The following is a 16,428-nucleotide window of genomic DNA, read 5'->3' on the forward strand; positions in this document are numbered from 1 at the left end:
AGCTCTTGTGTGGGTAGTGGTAAGTATTTCCTCACAAGATATCCGAGTACTTTGTACTGAGTAGCTCAGTCATTTAAGCAATTGCTGGGAAACTCCTGGGTAAAATATATGCCTAGGTCTTCGGAAGGTCAAGGGCAGAACTGAAGTTCGTCCGCTCAGCCCTCCTTATTCTTTATCAGGAACTCACGAAGAAAACTCATTACTTCCTCTCACTAACAATGAGTCAGGCCCAAATCAACATTTAGTGGGTGGGGACAATGGGTGCTTCCTTCAGAGTAAGTCTCAAGGAGTCCCATTCCTGATTTGAAGTGATCCCCATGGGTTCACACTAGTCTCTCAGAACCTTATCCCTTTGATTTTCCTGGAAGCCTTTGGGAAGCCTTGGGAAGTCTCTGGGAGGTTCCATTAGGTGAGTGAACCTGGATTGTACGTGTGCATGGGGAGGGTGGGAGGGTGGGCGGAGAGTGAGGATGGAAGAAGGAGGAAAGTGGGTGGGTGACAATTAACATTGATTTAAAAAATCAGATTCTGGTTTTGTGAGCAATTCCTTAAAAGGCAAAGTCCTGCAGTTTGTGAATATTTGCATAACTGTTCATGAATACCTGGGAGGACTGAATCACCGGAATGTCATGGGGGTTGATTATTTCTATTAACACTAGTGGAATCTTTCTGTGGTGGGCAGGGCCTGCCTGATCCCCCATAACAAGTTGTCACGTCGGGGACAGATGCTCCTTCATTTCTCGCAGTTGATTAGGGGTTGTGGTGCTCATGGACATTGATGACTCCGGAAGCTTCCAGAAGTAAGATGGGGGGAAAGGAAAGACCCTACTCAAGATCTTCCTTTCCCTAGGATTGGAGAGAACTTGGACAATATCTAGACGGAAGCACTTATAATATTCTTCAAAGCCATTAAGAACGATTTGTTCGTAATTCTCACTCTTCCTACTTTAAAAAAAAAAAAAAAAATGTTTGGCCAAAACATGTTTTTAAAAAACCTGTGGCACAGGATAGCTAAAATAGTATAACAGAAACTATTTTAAGGGAATAGAGGCCATGTTAACCAAAATTGGGATGATATTGTCTGTAAAATCAGGTACCACATTGAGTAGCTCTGATCTTCCTGGCAGCCTCAGCAGGATGACAACAACTGAAAAACAGAGAGATAGTTCTTGTTATTTGATAAAGGGAATCATAAAAATCTATTGGAGTATTGTTTTCTTTTTGGCATGAAATCCCTAAGAGAAGTTAATTTAGGGAGTTTCTTTATAATGAATAAAGAAACGGTCATGCCTGCAGAGCTGTCCTATAAATCAATGTCTCTTCCATACATGATCATTCAAAATCCACAGGCATAATATTAAGTTGTGCTCATTGCAGGAATTCGTATGGACACCTAAGCTAATATGTTTTCTTTAGAGAGTATCTAATTTGAGACAGAATTAGAGTAGCGAGAGTTTATTGCTGCAGTTCTTAACTTTCTTATTCTATGAACCTCTTTTTTAAAATAGTATTTTATGTACATAAAACAAAGTACAGAGGATTATAAGGAAATAAATTGTATTGAAGTATATCTATGTCACTGTGTATGAAAAGTTGTGCTATGTTAATGCATGTTAACACATTAAATGATGAGGTATATCGGATGGTCTGCAAACAGAGTGTAATATAGTGATGAATGCAAACACTAAACATTCGTATAACTAATGTGGTAAGAAAAGTATCTGTGATATCTATTAGCAGTCAAAGATACTGCTAATATTACTGTGGTTTATTTTCTGCATTCATAAAAGAATACATTAAATACCAGTTCAAAAGTAATAAAAATCAAGATGCATTTTTCCCCCCATCCAACGTCATGGAGCCACTCTATGCTATCCCTGGGCTCCTGGAGAATCAGAAGACGCCAGGTTAATGACCAGTGACTTAGAGGAATGAAAATAGGCAAAGTAAACCCATCTTCATTTGTTTTTGTCAGGAGCTTGGCAGAAGTCAATCCAAGATTGATGGAGTGACTTTAGTAAAGATTTGTTTTGTGTGTGCATGAAGGGAGATTCACCAGCTTTAGAGAAGAAACAATGTTGATGTGATATTATAAAAGCATTTTTCTGTCTTCTATTTGATTTTCTTTGATTTCTTAATTTTTCATTATGTCTTGAATGACTCTCTAACCACCATGAAAACTGTTTTATTTGTATCTCATACTTTGACCCAAAGATAAAATATAGTTGTTGATGTTAGAATATATGAAAGAATGAGTGAACAAATTTGCGTTTGATATTCTTTTTCTCTAGCTTCAGTTCTTCCAATAAGTCTTTCTCCAAGCAATCCATAAAATTGATTAGACTGAATTTCCTTTGTTTTTACCTCTCCAATCTATTGCCTTGTAGAGCTTCAAAAGCTTTTAGCAATGGAAACAAAAAAAAAAAAAAGAAGAGGTTGTACCATCAGTACTTGGCTCATGAAAAATTACTGAATTTAAGAAGGACAATAACAAATGACAGTTTGGTGTTCAGAAACTCAAGACAAGTGAGGCCTCTTCTTCTGCTCCCCTTTTTGTTTTCCATGATTCATAGTTGAGCATGCAAAGATGGGGAAGGAAACAGTGGGAAAAGGGGAAAGCAAAAGGGTGGTGAGAAGAAGTAATCATACGAGGAAGAGTAGGAGAAGAAAAGGAAAGTAATCCCTCCTTGTGCTGAAGATTCACTACCATTGCATCATTCACATGGATCATGTAGAACTGCTGTGTGCATATATATCTGTGGGGTGGTGGGGTTGCTAGAATGCGTTATCTCAAAGTGTAGACCAAGGACCATCTGCGGTATTTATTTCAAATGCGGTTTTCTGGGCTCCCTCCCAGTCTACTCAATCAAAAATCTGTGTAGGACCCAGGATTGTGCATTTTAATTAGCTTTCTTAAAGTTGGAGAACCACTGATTTTGATGAGAGAGAAGAACTTGGTTGACTCTTGCTAAAGCAAAGTAGATCTAATTCCCCTGTCTACCCACCCCCCCTACCCCCCCAATCAGCCAGGAAAGAAATCTGTTCCTCCACTCACAAATACCCACACTGCACTGAAATTCAGGGATTTTGACATTTGGTAATCTGATTTATACAAATTTGCCAAAACTGATGAAAGAAAGCAAGCCATGGTGGGAAAATGTTGGTTTAGGTTCTGTTCCTGAACCTTTAATATACAAGGGTTGTGACCTTAGATATGTAACTTGACCCTCTGGGTCTTTATCTCTTTAACTAGAAAATAAGGATTTTGAACTAAGTGACTTCCAAGGCTGCCCATAGCATTAACACTGTGAGTCTAAGAAGGGGGTCCACCCTGTTTGCTTGGCTGCTTATAGTCCATCTCCATAGTGTCACCCCTTCATGGCGCATCTAGGGACTTCGAGGCTCGGCAGCAGTGACATCTCCTGAGGGAATCCTCCATGCACCTCCAGGGAGACACCTGAGAGGCAGGTCTAAAACATAAACTAGTTGCTACTTCAGCAGCGTAGGTCTCTGGAGAGAGGTAGGATCAGAACAGTGCTGAAGGTCATCCAGCAGGCACGATCTTCTTCCAGTGTTTTTCACAACAGCGTGTGTGCAGATAAACTGACTGGCCCATAGTTCAACAGTTGAACTTCTTAATATACTGTAATAATGGCTTTTCATAAAATAGTACTCAGTCGATGTGAGGATTAAGTTATTTTCGGACTTACCCCCTAGAGCCATGTGTAAACCTCCCAAAAGGTATTATTTTTCTCCCTCTTGACAGAAGAGGTGTTGGCGCCATTTAGAGCTTTACCTTTCATCTTCCTCCCCTCATGCCTCAGCAGGGTTTCCTATCCTCACCCCATCCTCTCCCTCCTGCGAGCCACTCTCATGTGGTGGAAAAAATGCAGAGACTCATCTTGTTTTGACACTCTGGGGAGACCTAAAGGACAAACAGAAAACCAAATATCATAATTGAAAAAAATAGTTGAAATTATTTTGAATAGTCAATGAGAAAACCATGTAGCAAAACCCACATCAAAAGCCCAGCTGGTGGGGTATACCTTTCAGATTCCGTTCGCACGGAGGCGATGGACAAGTAGGCCATGGAGGTGGAGATGTGTTTGGAGAAAGATAGAAAAGGTCAGAGTGATAGTGAAATAAAAAAAAAAGAAAGAAAAAGTGGATTGAAGAGCAAATATGAGAAAGAGTATTTCCATCCCAGAGACTAAAGAGTTTAGCTTCCAAGGGACATACGTGACTTCGTATAGTCATCTTACTTTGTGAGAAGACAGTTTTGAAAAGTCTTTTTGGTGGATCTCACTGGAAACTATTTTGAACAGTTTCCTCTTCTTGGGACTTTTTTTTTTTTTTAAAGGATGATTAAATCCCGCAGTTCCACTTTAGAAAAGGGTGATTTTGTAAGTTTGACTAAGTGAGCAATGAGCAATTTCAGCATAGTTGGGGATAGGGACATTTGGGAACCTTTTTCCCTTTCCAGGTGGAATCTGTGCTTGGAGACAGAAAAGTTCTAAAATGGCGTCACACAGGTCTCCCAATGATGCTGTGGGTTCGTTTGTGATCAACCTCTCTCCCTCTTGACCAGTGTGCTATGAGCAGTGTGTCTGCCAGGCCACATTGTCCCAATGTGTGCTTTGACTCTGCTTTTCCTGGCAATGTCCATCAATGACTAGACGTTTTTTTCTGTGATGTCACCAGAGATCCAGAAATGACTATGTCTCGGCAGAGGAAACAATCAAAAATCCATAGGGAAAACATGTAATCAATTCCTGGGCCAGGAGTCATTCTATAATAATATATCTCACCTCTGAAATCAGGTACAACAGTCATAGTTGCCCTCCTGAGTTCATGTTGTCTATCTAGTGACCTCTTAGCCCTGTGAGTGTGATTAGATGAGGTAATTGAAAGGCGATGCCATTGAGAGTACGAGGATTAAGAGAAAGGACTAAGCAGCAGCTTCTAGCTAAAACCAGAGGGAAAGAGGCATTTCCCTCCATTTGGGATGTTGGCATGTGAAGGCTGTAATTTGTATCGATAGCTGGTAGTTTGGTGGCTGGAGAGCTCTGGGTCAGATCTTAACTCTTACGAATAACGTGACATGGGGCAATTTTATGAGTCCCCATTTTCTTATTCTTACAGCAGGGATAATGCTAGTACATACATGCATCAGTTAAGACACCTTTGGTTGTAAGTAACAGAGAACTCCAGCTCGCTTAAGGGAAATGTATTGGCTCGTGTACCTGTGAAGTCCTCAAGTAGGTATAATTTCAGGTGTGGTTTGACCCAGAGATTCACAATGTCATCAGGCGTCTAGTTTCATTTCTCTGCAGTTCTCTTGCTCTGTCTTCCTCCATGTATCGGCTATAGCTTCAGGCTGTCTTTGCCTTAGGGAAGCCACATTGGAGGTGGCAGTTCTAGAACTTGACATCCTCCCCTCCCACTACCTAAAAGAGGAGAGAGTCTCTCCTAGTACTTCCTTTGTTCTCAGCAAATGTCTCCTGTCTCCAATTAGCTCATGAGCACACTCGGAACAATCGTGGGCCAAAGGGGTGGGATGATAGAGGTCAGGCTCACTTCCGGAGTTGAGGGTGGGGTCAAACCGACATCAACCACCACGCAAAGGGTATAGGGCAGGCAGTTTCCCCAAAGAAAAATATGCGTGTTGTTCCAGGAAAAGGGGAACCTGATGCCGAGAGGTCACCAGAAACAGTGCCCTCACAGGGTGGTTGGAGGGCGCCTGACCTTTGGAAGGACGAGATAATTATAAGCAGTGATTCTGTTGGTGTCATCCCGGAGTCGTGGTTTCTGCCACCTCGCCTTTTCTTCTTCTTTCATCTGTAGTGTCTGCCTCTCCTATGTAACTAGTCTGGAGAACCGAGTTTTTGTCTTAGCTCTGTGTCTAATTAGCTGGGTGGTCTTGGCCATATCGCTCACTTCCTGACTGTCAGAAGAGAAGCTTGGATGAAGTATGACCTGAGGCTCCTTTCCAGAAATAAAGGGGCCTTTTTCTTTCTTTGGTCCCTCAGGAAACTACATAATGTTAGTTAGGCTGCAGGGACCCTGCCTACAAGGTTCATGGTTTAATTGAAAGACAAACGGCTTTGAAGCCAGGCAGATGTGGATTTGAATTGCAGCTCTGCTGGTGCTGTGATTGTGAGGGACTGTTATCTCTGAGCTTTAGCCTCCTTTACTGCACAAGGGGAGGGTGGGAATAATACTGATTTTCAAGCTTGACTCACATGAACATGAGAGAGTTGGAATGAGGCACAGTTGAAATTCATACAATGGTAGAACAAATAGAACAGTGACTTGTATTTAGAAATGTATGTTGATGATTTCATTTGCTCTCATTTTTAATGTTTTATCACGTGTCTGATGACTACATATCCCCCTCTGGGATATTAAGACATTAAGTTGAGGACATGAAAAGCTAATTCAGGAGGGTATGTGTAGTGTTTCATAACGTGATATATCTCATATAGGCTGATGCTCATCTCATATAGGGCTGTTATGAAGAATAAGTAAATATTCAACTAATATTGGTTACATACATTTCTATTTCTCATTTCTTTCCTTTTTTTTTCTGTCCCCGCATACACCTTTGGCTCACTCGTGCTACCTAGTGGCAATTGTGGGTATTACTTAAGCTTGATAGTGGCATCAGTCTTTTTTTTTTAACCCCTTTATGGAGTTATTGAGGTATACTTACTGGAGATAAGTATACACCCCTGAGATCATCACCACAATCAATGCTATATACATATCTATCACATCCAAAGGTTTCCTCCCGTCGTTCTTATTTATTTTTCGTGATAGCAGCACTTAGCGTAAGATCTACCATCTAAGCAACTTGCTAAGCATGCAGTGCGATATTGTTACCCATGGGCACTGTGCTGTACAGTAGATCTCTAGGACGTATTCATCTTGCGTAACTGAAACTTCGCACCCTTTGACTAACACTTCCCCATTTCCCTCTCCCCTGGCAACCACCATTTTACTGTGTGCGTCTATGAGTTTCACTTTTTAAATTGCGTATGTGAGTGGGATCATGTAGTATTTTTTCTTCTGTGCCTGGCTTATTTCACCTGGCAAAATGTCCTCCAGGTTCATCCATGTTGTCACAAATGGCAGGATTTCCTTCATCTTTAAGGCTGAATAATATTCCATTGTAGGTAAATGCACATTTTCTTTATCCATCCATCGGTGGTAGATATTTAGATTGCTTCCATGTCTTGACTGTTGTGAATAATGCTGCAGTGAACATGGAAATGCAGATTTCTCTTTGAGATCCTGATTTCAGGTCCTTTGGCTATCTTCCCAGAAGTGTGATACTTAGGAATGAACTTAACCAAAGAGACGAAAGACTTGTATACTGAAAGCTTTTAAACGTTGATGGAAGACATTAAAAAAGACACAAATAAATGTGAAGACATTCCATGTTCATGGATTGGAAGAATTAACATCATTAAAATGTCCATGCTACCCAAAGTGATCTATAGTTTCAATGCAATCCCTATCGAAATCCCAATAGCATTTTTTTCCATAGAAATAGAAAAAAAAATCCTAAAATTCATATAGAATCTCAAAGGACTTCAAATAGCCAAAGCAGTTTTGAGCAAGAACAACAATAATGGAGGCATCACACTTCCTGATTTCAAAATATATTACAAAGCTCCAGGAGTCAAAATGGTGTGTCATCAGTCTTCAAAGGAAGTGTCTGATCCCTGAAGCTGAACAGAGTCCGAAAATTGAGATTCTGCCTTATTCCAACTCTAGAGCACCCAGGGTGAGGTTCAATGCTAGGGAAGCTCAAAAGAAACCTGAACTCATAGTCCTTTAATTATTTCCCTGCCACTTGGGAGCTTCATGGGCATGGGAAGGTTCCAGAGACTGGAACTTTGTAGCAAATTAGTAGTTCTTACCTAACAAGCCAAGTTGAGCTGATGAATATGAGTCTGAAAGACTGAGGGGAGCATAAGGTGGAGAGTGGGGGTTATTGAGCTGGTAGATGAGATGGACACTTAAGACAGCTCCCCACCTCCTCAAGACTGAGCATCATTAACGGTCAGACCCTTAGATGCCACCATGTGTCCAAACAGGGTGCTCTGCATGAGTATAAAAATTTGGTAACATACCAAACCTCCAGAGACTTTAAAATAGTACTTGTTTATGGTGTTCTATCACGTTTAGGAACAGGGCTACATCCTTTTCTAGGTCCACGCACTTTAGTAATAGAAAGGCTAGGATGCAGGATGCTCTTGGTTTCCAAAACAGTCAGCACTTCTTTTTACTCTCTAGGTGGAAAATAAAACAGAGGGAAGTCTGCCTGTGCCGTGAGGGTTAATTCCAACAGGACTGGAACTAACCTAAGCTGTTTTGCTTCAGTTCCTGCATGCACTGACCTGGTAAAGGCAGGAAACACACTGGTTACCGGTGTTGCTGCTTTAAGGAGTTTTGGCACAGTTCGTAGTGGCCTGTCAGCATTTGATAGGAATCAGAGTGATGATTTGCTCCTGGATTTAGTGAGACCTTTGAAAGGCTCTGCTGTGGGGCTGGTTACATAGCAGGGATATGCCCAGGTGATCAGCAAAATATAAAAACTCTCAGTAGAGATTTCATTTTGGGCTTCCTGATTCCTAGTTGTCCTGAGCATGTGTCACTGGAGAGAGAAAGTGTGTTCAGCCACAGTCCTTACAGAGTGGGGATAACCGGGACATGAGCCTGACTTCTCCAGACCCCTACCTGTGAAAGCCAGTGGCAGTGGCATAGATCTCGACTGTCACCATATTGGATCCTTTCAGCATTCTCATTTTGGGTCCTGTGAATCTTTAGCAATCCAATGCTACTTAACTGCCACTGTTAGAGAGGGACTAACATTTTTCTGTTGTACAAAAAGCTCGTGCCTGCTGGATGACCTTTAGGACTGTTCTGATCCTACCTCTCTCCAGAGACCTACGCTGCTGAAGTAGCAACTAGTTTATGTTTTAGACCTGCCTCTCGGGTGTCTCCCTGGAGGTGCATGGAGGATTCTCTCAGGAGACGTCACTGCTGCCGAGCCTCGAAGTCCCTAGATGCGCCATGAAGGGGTGACACTATGGAGATGGACTTTACGCAGCCGAGCAAACAGGGTGGACCCCCTTCTTAGACTCACAGTGTTAACGCTATGGGCAGCCTTGGAAGTCACTTAGTTCAAAATCCTTATTTTCTAGTTAAAGAGATAAAGACCCAGAGGGTCAAGTTACATATCTAAGGTCACAACCCTTGTATATTAAAGGTTCACTAGTTACTAACTAGTAACTAGCTTACTAGTTACTAACTTTGTAATCTTGGGAAAGTTATCTAATTTCTCTACACAAAGGTTTTTAGGCTATGAAATCAAGACAGTCATAGTATTTACTATAGCTATCTAACATAATTAAACTACGAATCAAATGAGGTATGTGTGAAAGACCAAGGTTCACTTTAAAGCATCATGTAATGATTTATTATCACAATGATTATTTGAAGTACTATTAGAAAGGGTCTTGGTAATAGTGGTAATACTTTGAGGTGATTTCAGAATAATTAGCCAGTGTGGAGTGTAGAAACACCTGGAATTGACGTATAGGGTCAGGAAAAGTCAACTTTTGAAAAAAGAAAATCAACTGATAATTGGTGTATTTTGCTGAGCCACTTGGAAAAGTAGCCTCCTCTAAGGAATAATTTCTGTGTTGCTGATGCAAATTTAAGAAATAGCCAAGTACAAATAGGAAAGTTAAATGTAACGAATTTTTACTGATTAAACCGTGCATTTTCATCACAGACAAAAAGAATAAATAAGATAGTAAGTAATTTTCCCTTTTGCTAGCATGATTTCTGGTTGTAGATACCAGTGATGGGTATCAAATGTTAGAGCTTGGAGGAGCCATACAGGACGTCTAGTCCGTCTCATTCCTTTACTGTGAAGATATTTTAATGATGAGGACACTGATCCAGGCAGGTGATGTGACTTCTCTAAGATCAGAGGCAACTTACTAGCAGAATAAGAGTAAAACTCAGATCTTCTGACTGCCCATCTCATGTTCTTTTAGGCCCTGGGCCGTCCCGGGGTGAAGAGTAGGGAAGGCCTTTTCCAGTAAGGACTTCAGTGGAGGAAACAGGGAACTAACAAACAGTACTAAAAGAATGTGATGAGAGATATAACAATCATACGAGGGGCACGCGTGCTTTGGGAAAACGTTAGAAGAGAGCATTTGTTCCTCCCGAAAGGGGCTAAGGAAGGCTTTATAGGACACCTTCTCATGTCAGTAGTGATGTTTTCAGCACTCTGAAATAACAGGGGCCTCCCAGGAGTCCTACTAGTGTGATGGCCCATGGCTATTGGGTAGCAGGTGTAAAGAGACTTGGGTCCCTGAGGCACTGAGATGGAAATTCTCAGAACCAGAATTGAGACAAAAAGGCTACCTTTGTCTGTCTCTGTAGAGGGTGGTGGAGAATTCCCCAGGATGGTGAGAAAATCACCCTGAGGCTGTGCAGAGAGAACTTTTGTTTCGTCTTGGACACCTGTTTCTGTTGGTCAACAGTGGCTCTCGGTCCCTTGAATCCCCTGCACTAGGCTGTAACCGCTGGAGGCTAAAAAGAACTCTAGGAAGGAAAGTGACATTTACTGAACTTCTGATGTAAGCAAACATTGTGCTAGATGCTTTATAATGTTATTTACTACTTACCACAATGCTTGGGGTAGAGTTAGGTCTGGGTTTACTAGAATCCCAGGCGTCCTTAATGTCCTCCACACCCTTTGCTCATTTTATGAATGTTTCATGTGTGTCAGCAAGAGAGAGTTTCTCTAATTTCTCTTCCTGACCTGGAACCTTGTTGGGAACCCCAGCCAGATTTTTAGTTAGGAAATTGGAAATGACTTCTATGTCTACCAATGGAGAAATGGCAGAGTAAGTCACGAACTACCAAAATAAATACCTGAAAACCTGACTATGATATGTTTTTATCAATTTCAGTCTAATATGCACAGTATGATCTCATTAAAAAACAGTGTGTGTGTGTGTGTATGTGTGTGTGTGTGTCTGAAATTATATAACAAACTGGTAACTGTGGTTTCCTTGGGACAGGTAGGCTAGAAGGGTGCTGGGAACAGAAGGCATATGTTTTTATTTATATAATTTTCATGTGATAATATGATGAGTGGATTTAACTTTATTGTGGTTTTTTTTTATAAATAAAAGTAGGTGATGAAAGTCCCTTTCATCCCCATTTTGCACCATGGGTTTCAAATCAGAATCCTTGGTAACATCTTGATGTAACAGCAGAAATTTTGGGGAAGTGATTCACTTCCTTTTAACCCTCTCTTTGTTAGAACCCTCCTCTCAAACGCTGTGGCGCGACAGGTGGGGACCTGCCACCTGCCAAGGAGACACACAGTTCTGTCTGTCCAGTGTTGCCTTTGGACCTGGCTCAGGCGCATGGACTTGTTTGATTTTGGAAAACTTCCCTTGTATTTGGTTACTTGGTGGATTCTATAGCTGTATTTAGACAGAACTGACTTTGACTACAACTGAGGCTATTATCTGTGACCTCAGCATGTAGGAATGATGTCCTTGTCATATGAATGAAGCAGCTCGGAGAGATTAAACAGGTCACTGACATTGAAGAGGGCTTTGAAATAGTCTTTTTGGAGAACTGAGTTTATGTACCTGCTAGACCATGAAATAGAAATATGTGATAAATGGATGAAACGAGACAAAGTGAAATAAGACTGGTCATACAAAACCTTATTTTTTATCATTTCAGTGTTGATTTAAGTTCTGGGTGATTTTTGTCTGACTTATATTTATGACAATGAATAGGGGCAGCTGTTAAATATCGTTGGTGATTTGCCTTTAAAACCAAAAATTAAGGAGAATAGTCACTTAAGTGTCTTGATCAATTTAATTGAAGCGATCCTGAGATTTCAATGTGAACTGTTAAGATTTGCAACTGCTTCTCTGACTTGATTTCTAAAGTTCTGGCTCCGTCAACGTGTATGTTTCATAACCTTGACCAACTAGTCATTTTCCTTCTCTGGGGCTTCAGTGCTCTGACCTTATGTAAATTGAAGCATTAGAACCGAATAAGACCCAAGTCTGCTTGATTCTCGGTGGTTCTCCTCAGTTCAGTTCATTTACCCTATTCATTAAATTTATTTCCAGAGCTCCTCTGAATACTAATGTCAAAATGGTATAAATACCTTACATAAAATAATAGAGTGGTTTATAAGTGCGAATAGATTACATGCTTGCTTGCACTTTATACTGAGTTCTTACTGAAGTTGCAGTTTGTCAGGAATTTGCACAAAAGCTGTATTTGTTGGTCTGATTCATGCTATGCCAGTATTTCAAAAATACTATACAGGAGTCTTAGATTAATATAATGCTTCCTCGGAAAGAGAAAAGGATACCTTTTCCAAATTATATTTATTTGGATCGAAGAGGGAAATTCTTAAATAAAAGCTATTGCAAAATTCTGCAGGAAGAACTAGAAATGGGGAAGACGGACTTGCTAGTTTTCCTCTTCGGCATGTAACTGTGCATTCCAAATGGTTCTGAGTAATAAAGACTTGGATCCATTGGGATAAGTCGCCGTATTTATTTCACCCAAAGAGGCAACATGTCACCTTCATCATCATTCTCAGTAAAAATGAAATCGGTGATCTCCTTGACACATCCTTCCATGTTCTGTGGTTCTCTACATAGTATAAATCACAGAATAATAGTAGTAGAATTTCAGAGCTGACGTGGACTTGAGGGACACCGTATTCAAACCAGCTCGTTTTATTTCATAAAGATTGCTCGAATCCCAATGACAGTAAGTTTCTAACAGTGGAGAAACACAAGGATATAATTATATCCCCTTGCTTTTCCCCGTATTATTTTAAATGCACATACATTAACATTCACTCTATTTAGTCTATAGTTCTGGGTTTTCACAAATGAAGTCCCATAATTAACACCAAAATCAAGCTATAGTATGGTTCCATCACCCCCAAAATTCCTCGCACAGCTCAGGGATTGTCTGCTCCTCTTCCCACCATCACCCTCTAGCAACCACTGCTGTGTTCCCTGTTCCTGTAGTCTGGCCTTTCCCAGAAGGTCATAGAAATGGAATCAGGCAGTATTCAGCCTGCCTTCCATCACTTAGCAGAGCGCACTGATTTGAGACTCATCCCTGCTGTTGTGCGTATCAGTACATACGTTCCTTTTTGTTCCATTGTACGGTTATAGCACAATCTCTTTATCCGTTCACCAACTGAAGGACACGCGGTTTCCCCCCAGTTTTTAGTGATTGTGAATAAAACTGCTGTAAACATTTACAAACAGCTTTTACTGTGAACATTTTGTGTTTGGGGGGGGGGGGCATAAATAACTAGGAGTGGGATTGCTGGATTGTATGATATGTTTGTATTTCACTTTGTAAGCCAGGGTCAAATTGTTTTCCAAAATGGCTGTATCATTTGCTTTCTGACCAGAAATATATGAGCGTTCCAGCAGTCGGTGTTGTCAATTATGGTTGTATTTTATATTTTAGGATTCCACTAGGTGAGTAGTATGTCTCATTTCCCTAATGACTTACGATATAGTGAATCTTTTCATGTACTGATTTGCTATCTTGGATCTTCTTTTGTGAAATGTCTTCACCAAAGACATTTTTAAACTGGATTACTTGTTTTCTTATTGTTGAGTTTTGAGAGTTCTTAATTTTGGATATAAGTTCTTTTTCAAATATATGATTTGCAATTACTTTTTTAGTCAGTAGGTGTTTTTTTTTTTGGTCTTGTTTTTTTGCTTAACAGTGTCTTTTGCAGGGCAAATATTTTTTATTTTGGTGAAGTCCAATTTATCATTTTTTCCTTTTTTGGTCATGCTTTTAGTGCCATATCTAACAACTCTTTAACTCAAAGTCACAAAGATCGTCTCCTTGAAGTTTTATGGTTTTATATTATACATTTAAGTCTTTGTTCCATTTTGAGTTAACCTTTATACATACATATATTTGGTATGAGAAAAAGTTCGTTTTCCTGGATAGGAATGTACAATTTTCCTAGCACTGTTTGATAAAAAGAGCATTGTTCCTCCAGTGAACTGTACACCTTTGTCAAAATCCATTAATTTCATACGGATGGGTCTATGTCTTGACTTTTTAGTCTCTTCCATTGATTTAGGTGTTATAATGACCCTCTGTCAGTAACACACTGTGTTTATTATTATAGCTTTATAGCAGGATTTCTCAACCTCAGCGCTGTTGACATTTTGGGGCAGATAATTGTTGTGGGAGGAATCACAGGCTGTTTAGCAGCATTCCCCGCCTTTACTTACTGGATGCTAGAGCATCCCCTGAATCATGACAATCAAAAGCGTCTCCAGACATTGCTAAATAGCACCTGGCAGGAAAAAAACACCTCTGGTAGAGAATCACTGATTTATATAGTAAATCTTGAAAATCAGGCTTAATTCTTTTTAAAAACTGTTTTGGCTCTTCTGGTTCCTTTTCATTCTCATGTAAATATTAGGATCAGCTTGTCGATTTCTATAAAAAATCCTGCTGGGATTTTGACTGGGATTGCATTGAATCTATACGTCAGTTTGGGAAGCAGAGACATCTTAACAATAGTTAGTCTTCCAATCCATAAACACAGTGTATCCCCACATCTACACAGGTCTCTTAAATTACTGTTGTGTTGTTTTTAAAAGGTTCTCTGTGTTTATATATGTGACCTATGTGTGTGTGTGTATATATATACATATATGATATATATATATATATATACACACACACACACACACATATATATATATGTATGTATATATTATATCCTGTGTACTCAGAGATAAATTCAGGACATGTTGCTTTATCCACAGAATTAGACCTCCTTCTTCAGATCTTTCCTCTCCTATATTTCCCCCAAACCCTCTGACTTCCGCTCCTTTTCCTGGAAAGATAAGGATTAACTTGAATTGCTAGTGACCGCATTACCCATAATTTTGCACCACTGGGGTGAACCCTCAGAGCAAAATGGTGAGAGCAAAGAGAGAGGCGAACAAAATTGACTCCTCTCCTCGTTTTGAACCACAAGATTCCCTTTTTGTGTTTCCACTGGCCAGAAATCTGGATTTTTGTTTCCCTCAGAGTTGTAGGTGTTAAAGCCACTGCTGCAAAGTGGTGACTACGTTATGGTTCATGATTTAGGTTGCCCTTGGTGCAGGACTGGAAGGTCATCAGTGGGAGATGTGGGCTGTAAGGGGCTTGCTCCACCTTGGCTGGCAGTAGGAGTCATTTATAACTATTCACATTTGCATTAATTCTTAATTGCTCACAGTGTCTGTCACCTGGGAGATGGTCAAAAATTGTTTGTAGAATGAATGGATACATGAAGAAAAAAGAAGAAAAGGAGAAAAGAAAAGGAGAAAAAAAGAAGGAAGGAAGAAGCAATAAAGGAAAGAAAGAAAATAGATAGATAGATTTGAAATGTTTGTGGTTCCTACCAGATGGCAGTGTCTTTAGGCATAATTCTACATTATGGCCACTAGATGACAGTAGAAGCAAATGCCCACTTTTGTGATCTTTAAAAAATACATTAAATAATGATTGACAGGCTACTGTGAGTAAGGTAGTTTGTTAGAATCATTGGAGAGAGGAATGGGGCACAAAGATAATAAGAGGCAATTTCTGCCTTTCAGGAGTTCACAAGTTCACAGAAAGGTAGATTAACTATAATAGGAATTAGATTGTGGTAATCCTACAGTAGGACTATAAACTAATACTACAGTAAGACAGGAGGGAGGGATTCATGCTGACCTCAGAAATTGAAGAAGGCTTCACAGAAGTCGAGTTAGAGCTGGACCTTGAAGGCTGAGATAGGATGCTGGGAGAGGAGGAGGCATTTTAGATAGAGGGTCCAAGTCTGGGAAGAATGTTTAGAGAACAGTAAATATTGAGGTGTGGCTAGAATGCAGGCTCTATGATAGAAATAATAGGGAATTAAGTTGGGAAGCTCAGTTGGCATCAAATTATGGGAGTTTTAAGTGGGGTGAAGGGCCATAGTCCTGTTGTCGCCTCTAATTCCTATGGTCAGGCCCGTCTGAGGGCTGAGTGTTCTGGGGGGCTGGCAGCGTCAGCTACAGTATAATGACCTTTGTGGAGGTACAGCCTGGCCCAGAGGCCTGCATGGCCACTGCTGCATCAGAAACCAAAAACTCAACCGTTTCTAGGTTCCCAGAAGGAGGCTGACTGAGTCCCTTAGCTCGATGGGCGCCATGCCAGACTCAGGGCCCCTGTGAAGGGCCTGGATGGCCTCAGGGTGTTACCACGTGGGCATGTGAACCCCAAAGTACTGCATCTTCCAATGTTGCAAGAAAAGTCGGAAATACATACTTCTGTGAAATTTCCTGACTCCTA

The 16,428-nt window shown here is 40.5% G+C and overlaps 1 long non-coding RNA gene across 1 annotated transcript in view; it reads left to right on the top strand.

Moving 5' to 3' along the window:
* Positions 1 to 228: 228 nt before the first annotated feature.
* The window catches only part of LOC141569361 (uncharacterized), a 258,046-nt gene continuing 241,846 nt past the window's right edge, over positions 229 to 16,428 (top strand). The window contains exon 1 of the long non-coding RNA XR_012492902.2: positions 229 to 409. This is a non-coding gene — a long non-coding RNA (uncharacterized LOC141569361). The remainder of the gene's footprint in view (positions 410 to 16,428) is intronic.

Source organism: Rhinolophus sinicus, chromosome 11, assembly GCF_057876585.1.
Source record: "Rhinolophus sinicus isolate RSI-liver-muscle chromosome 11, RSI-T2T, whole genome shotgun sequence".
In the NCBI taxonomy this organism is placed as follows: Eukaryota; Metazoa; Chordata; class Mammalia; order Chiroptera; family Rhinolophidae; genus Rhinolophus; species Rhinolophus sinicus.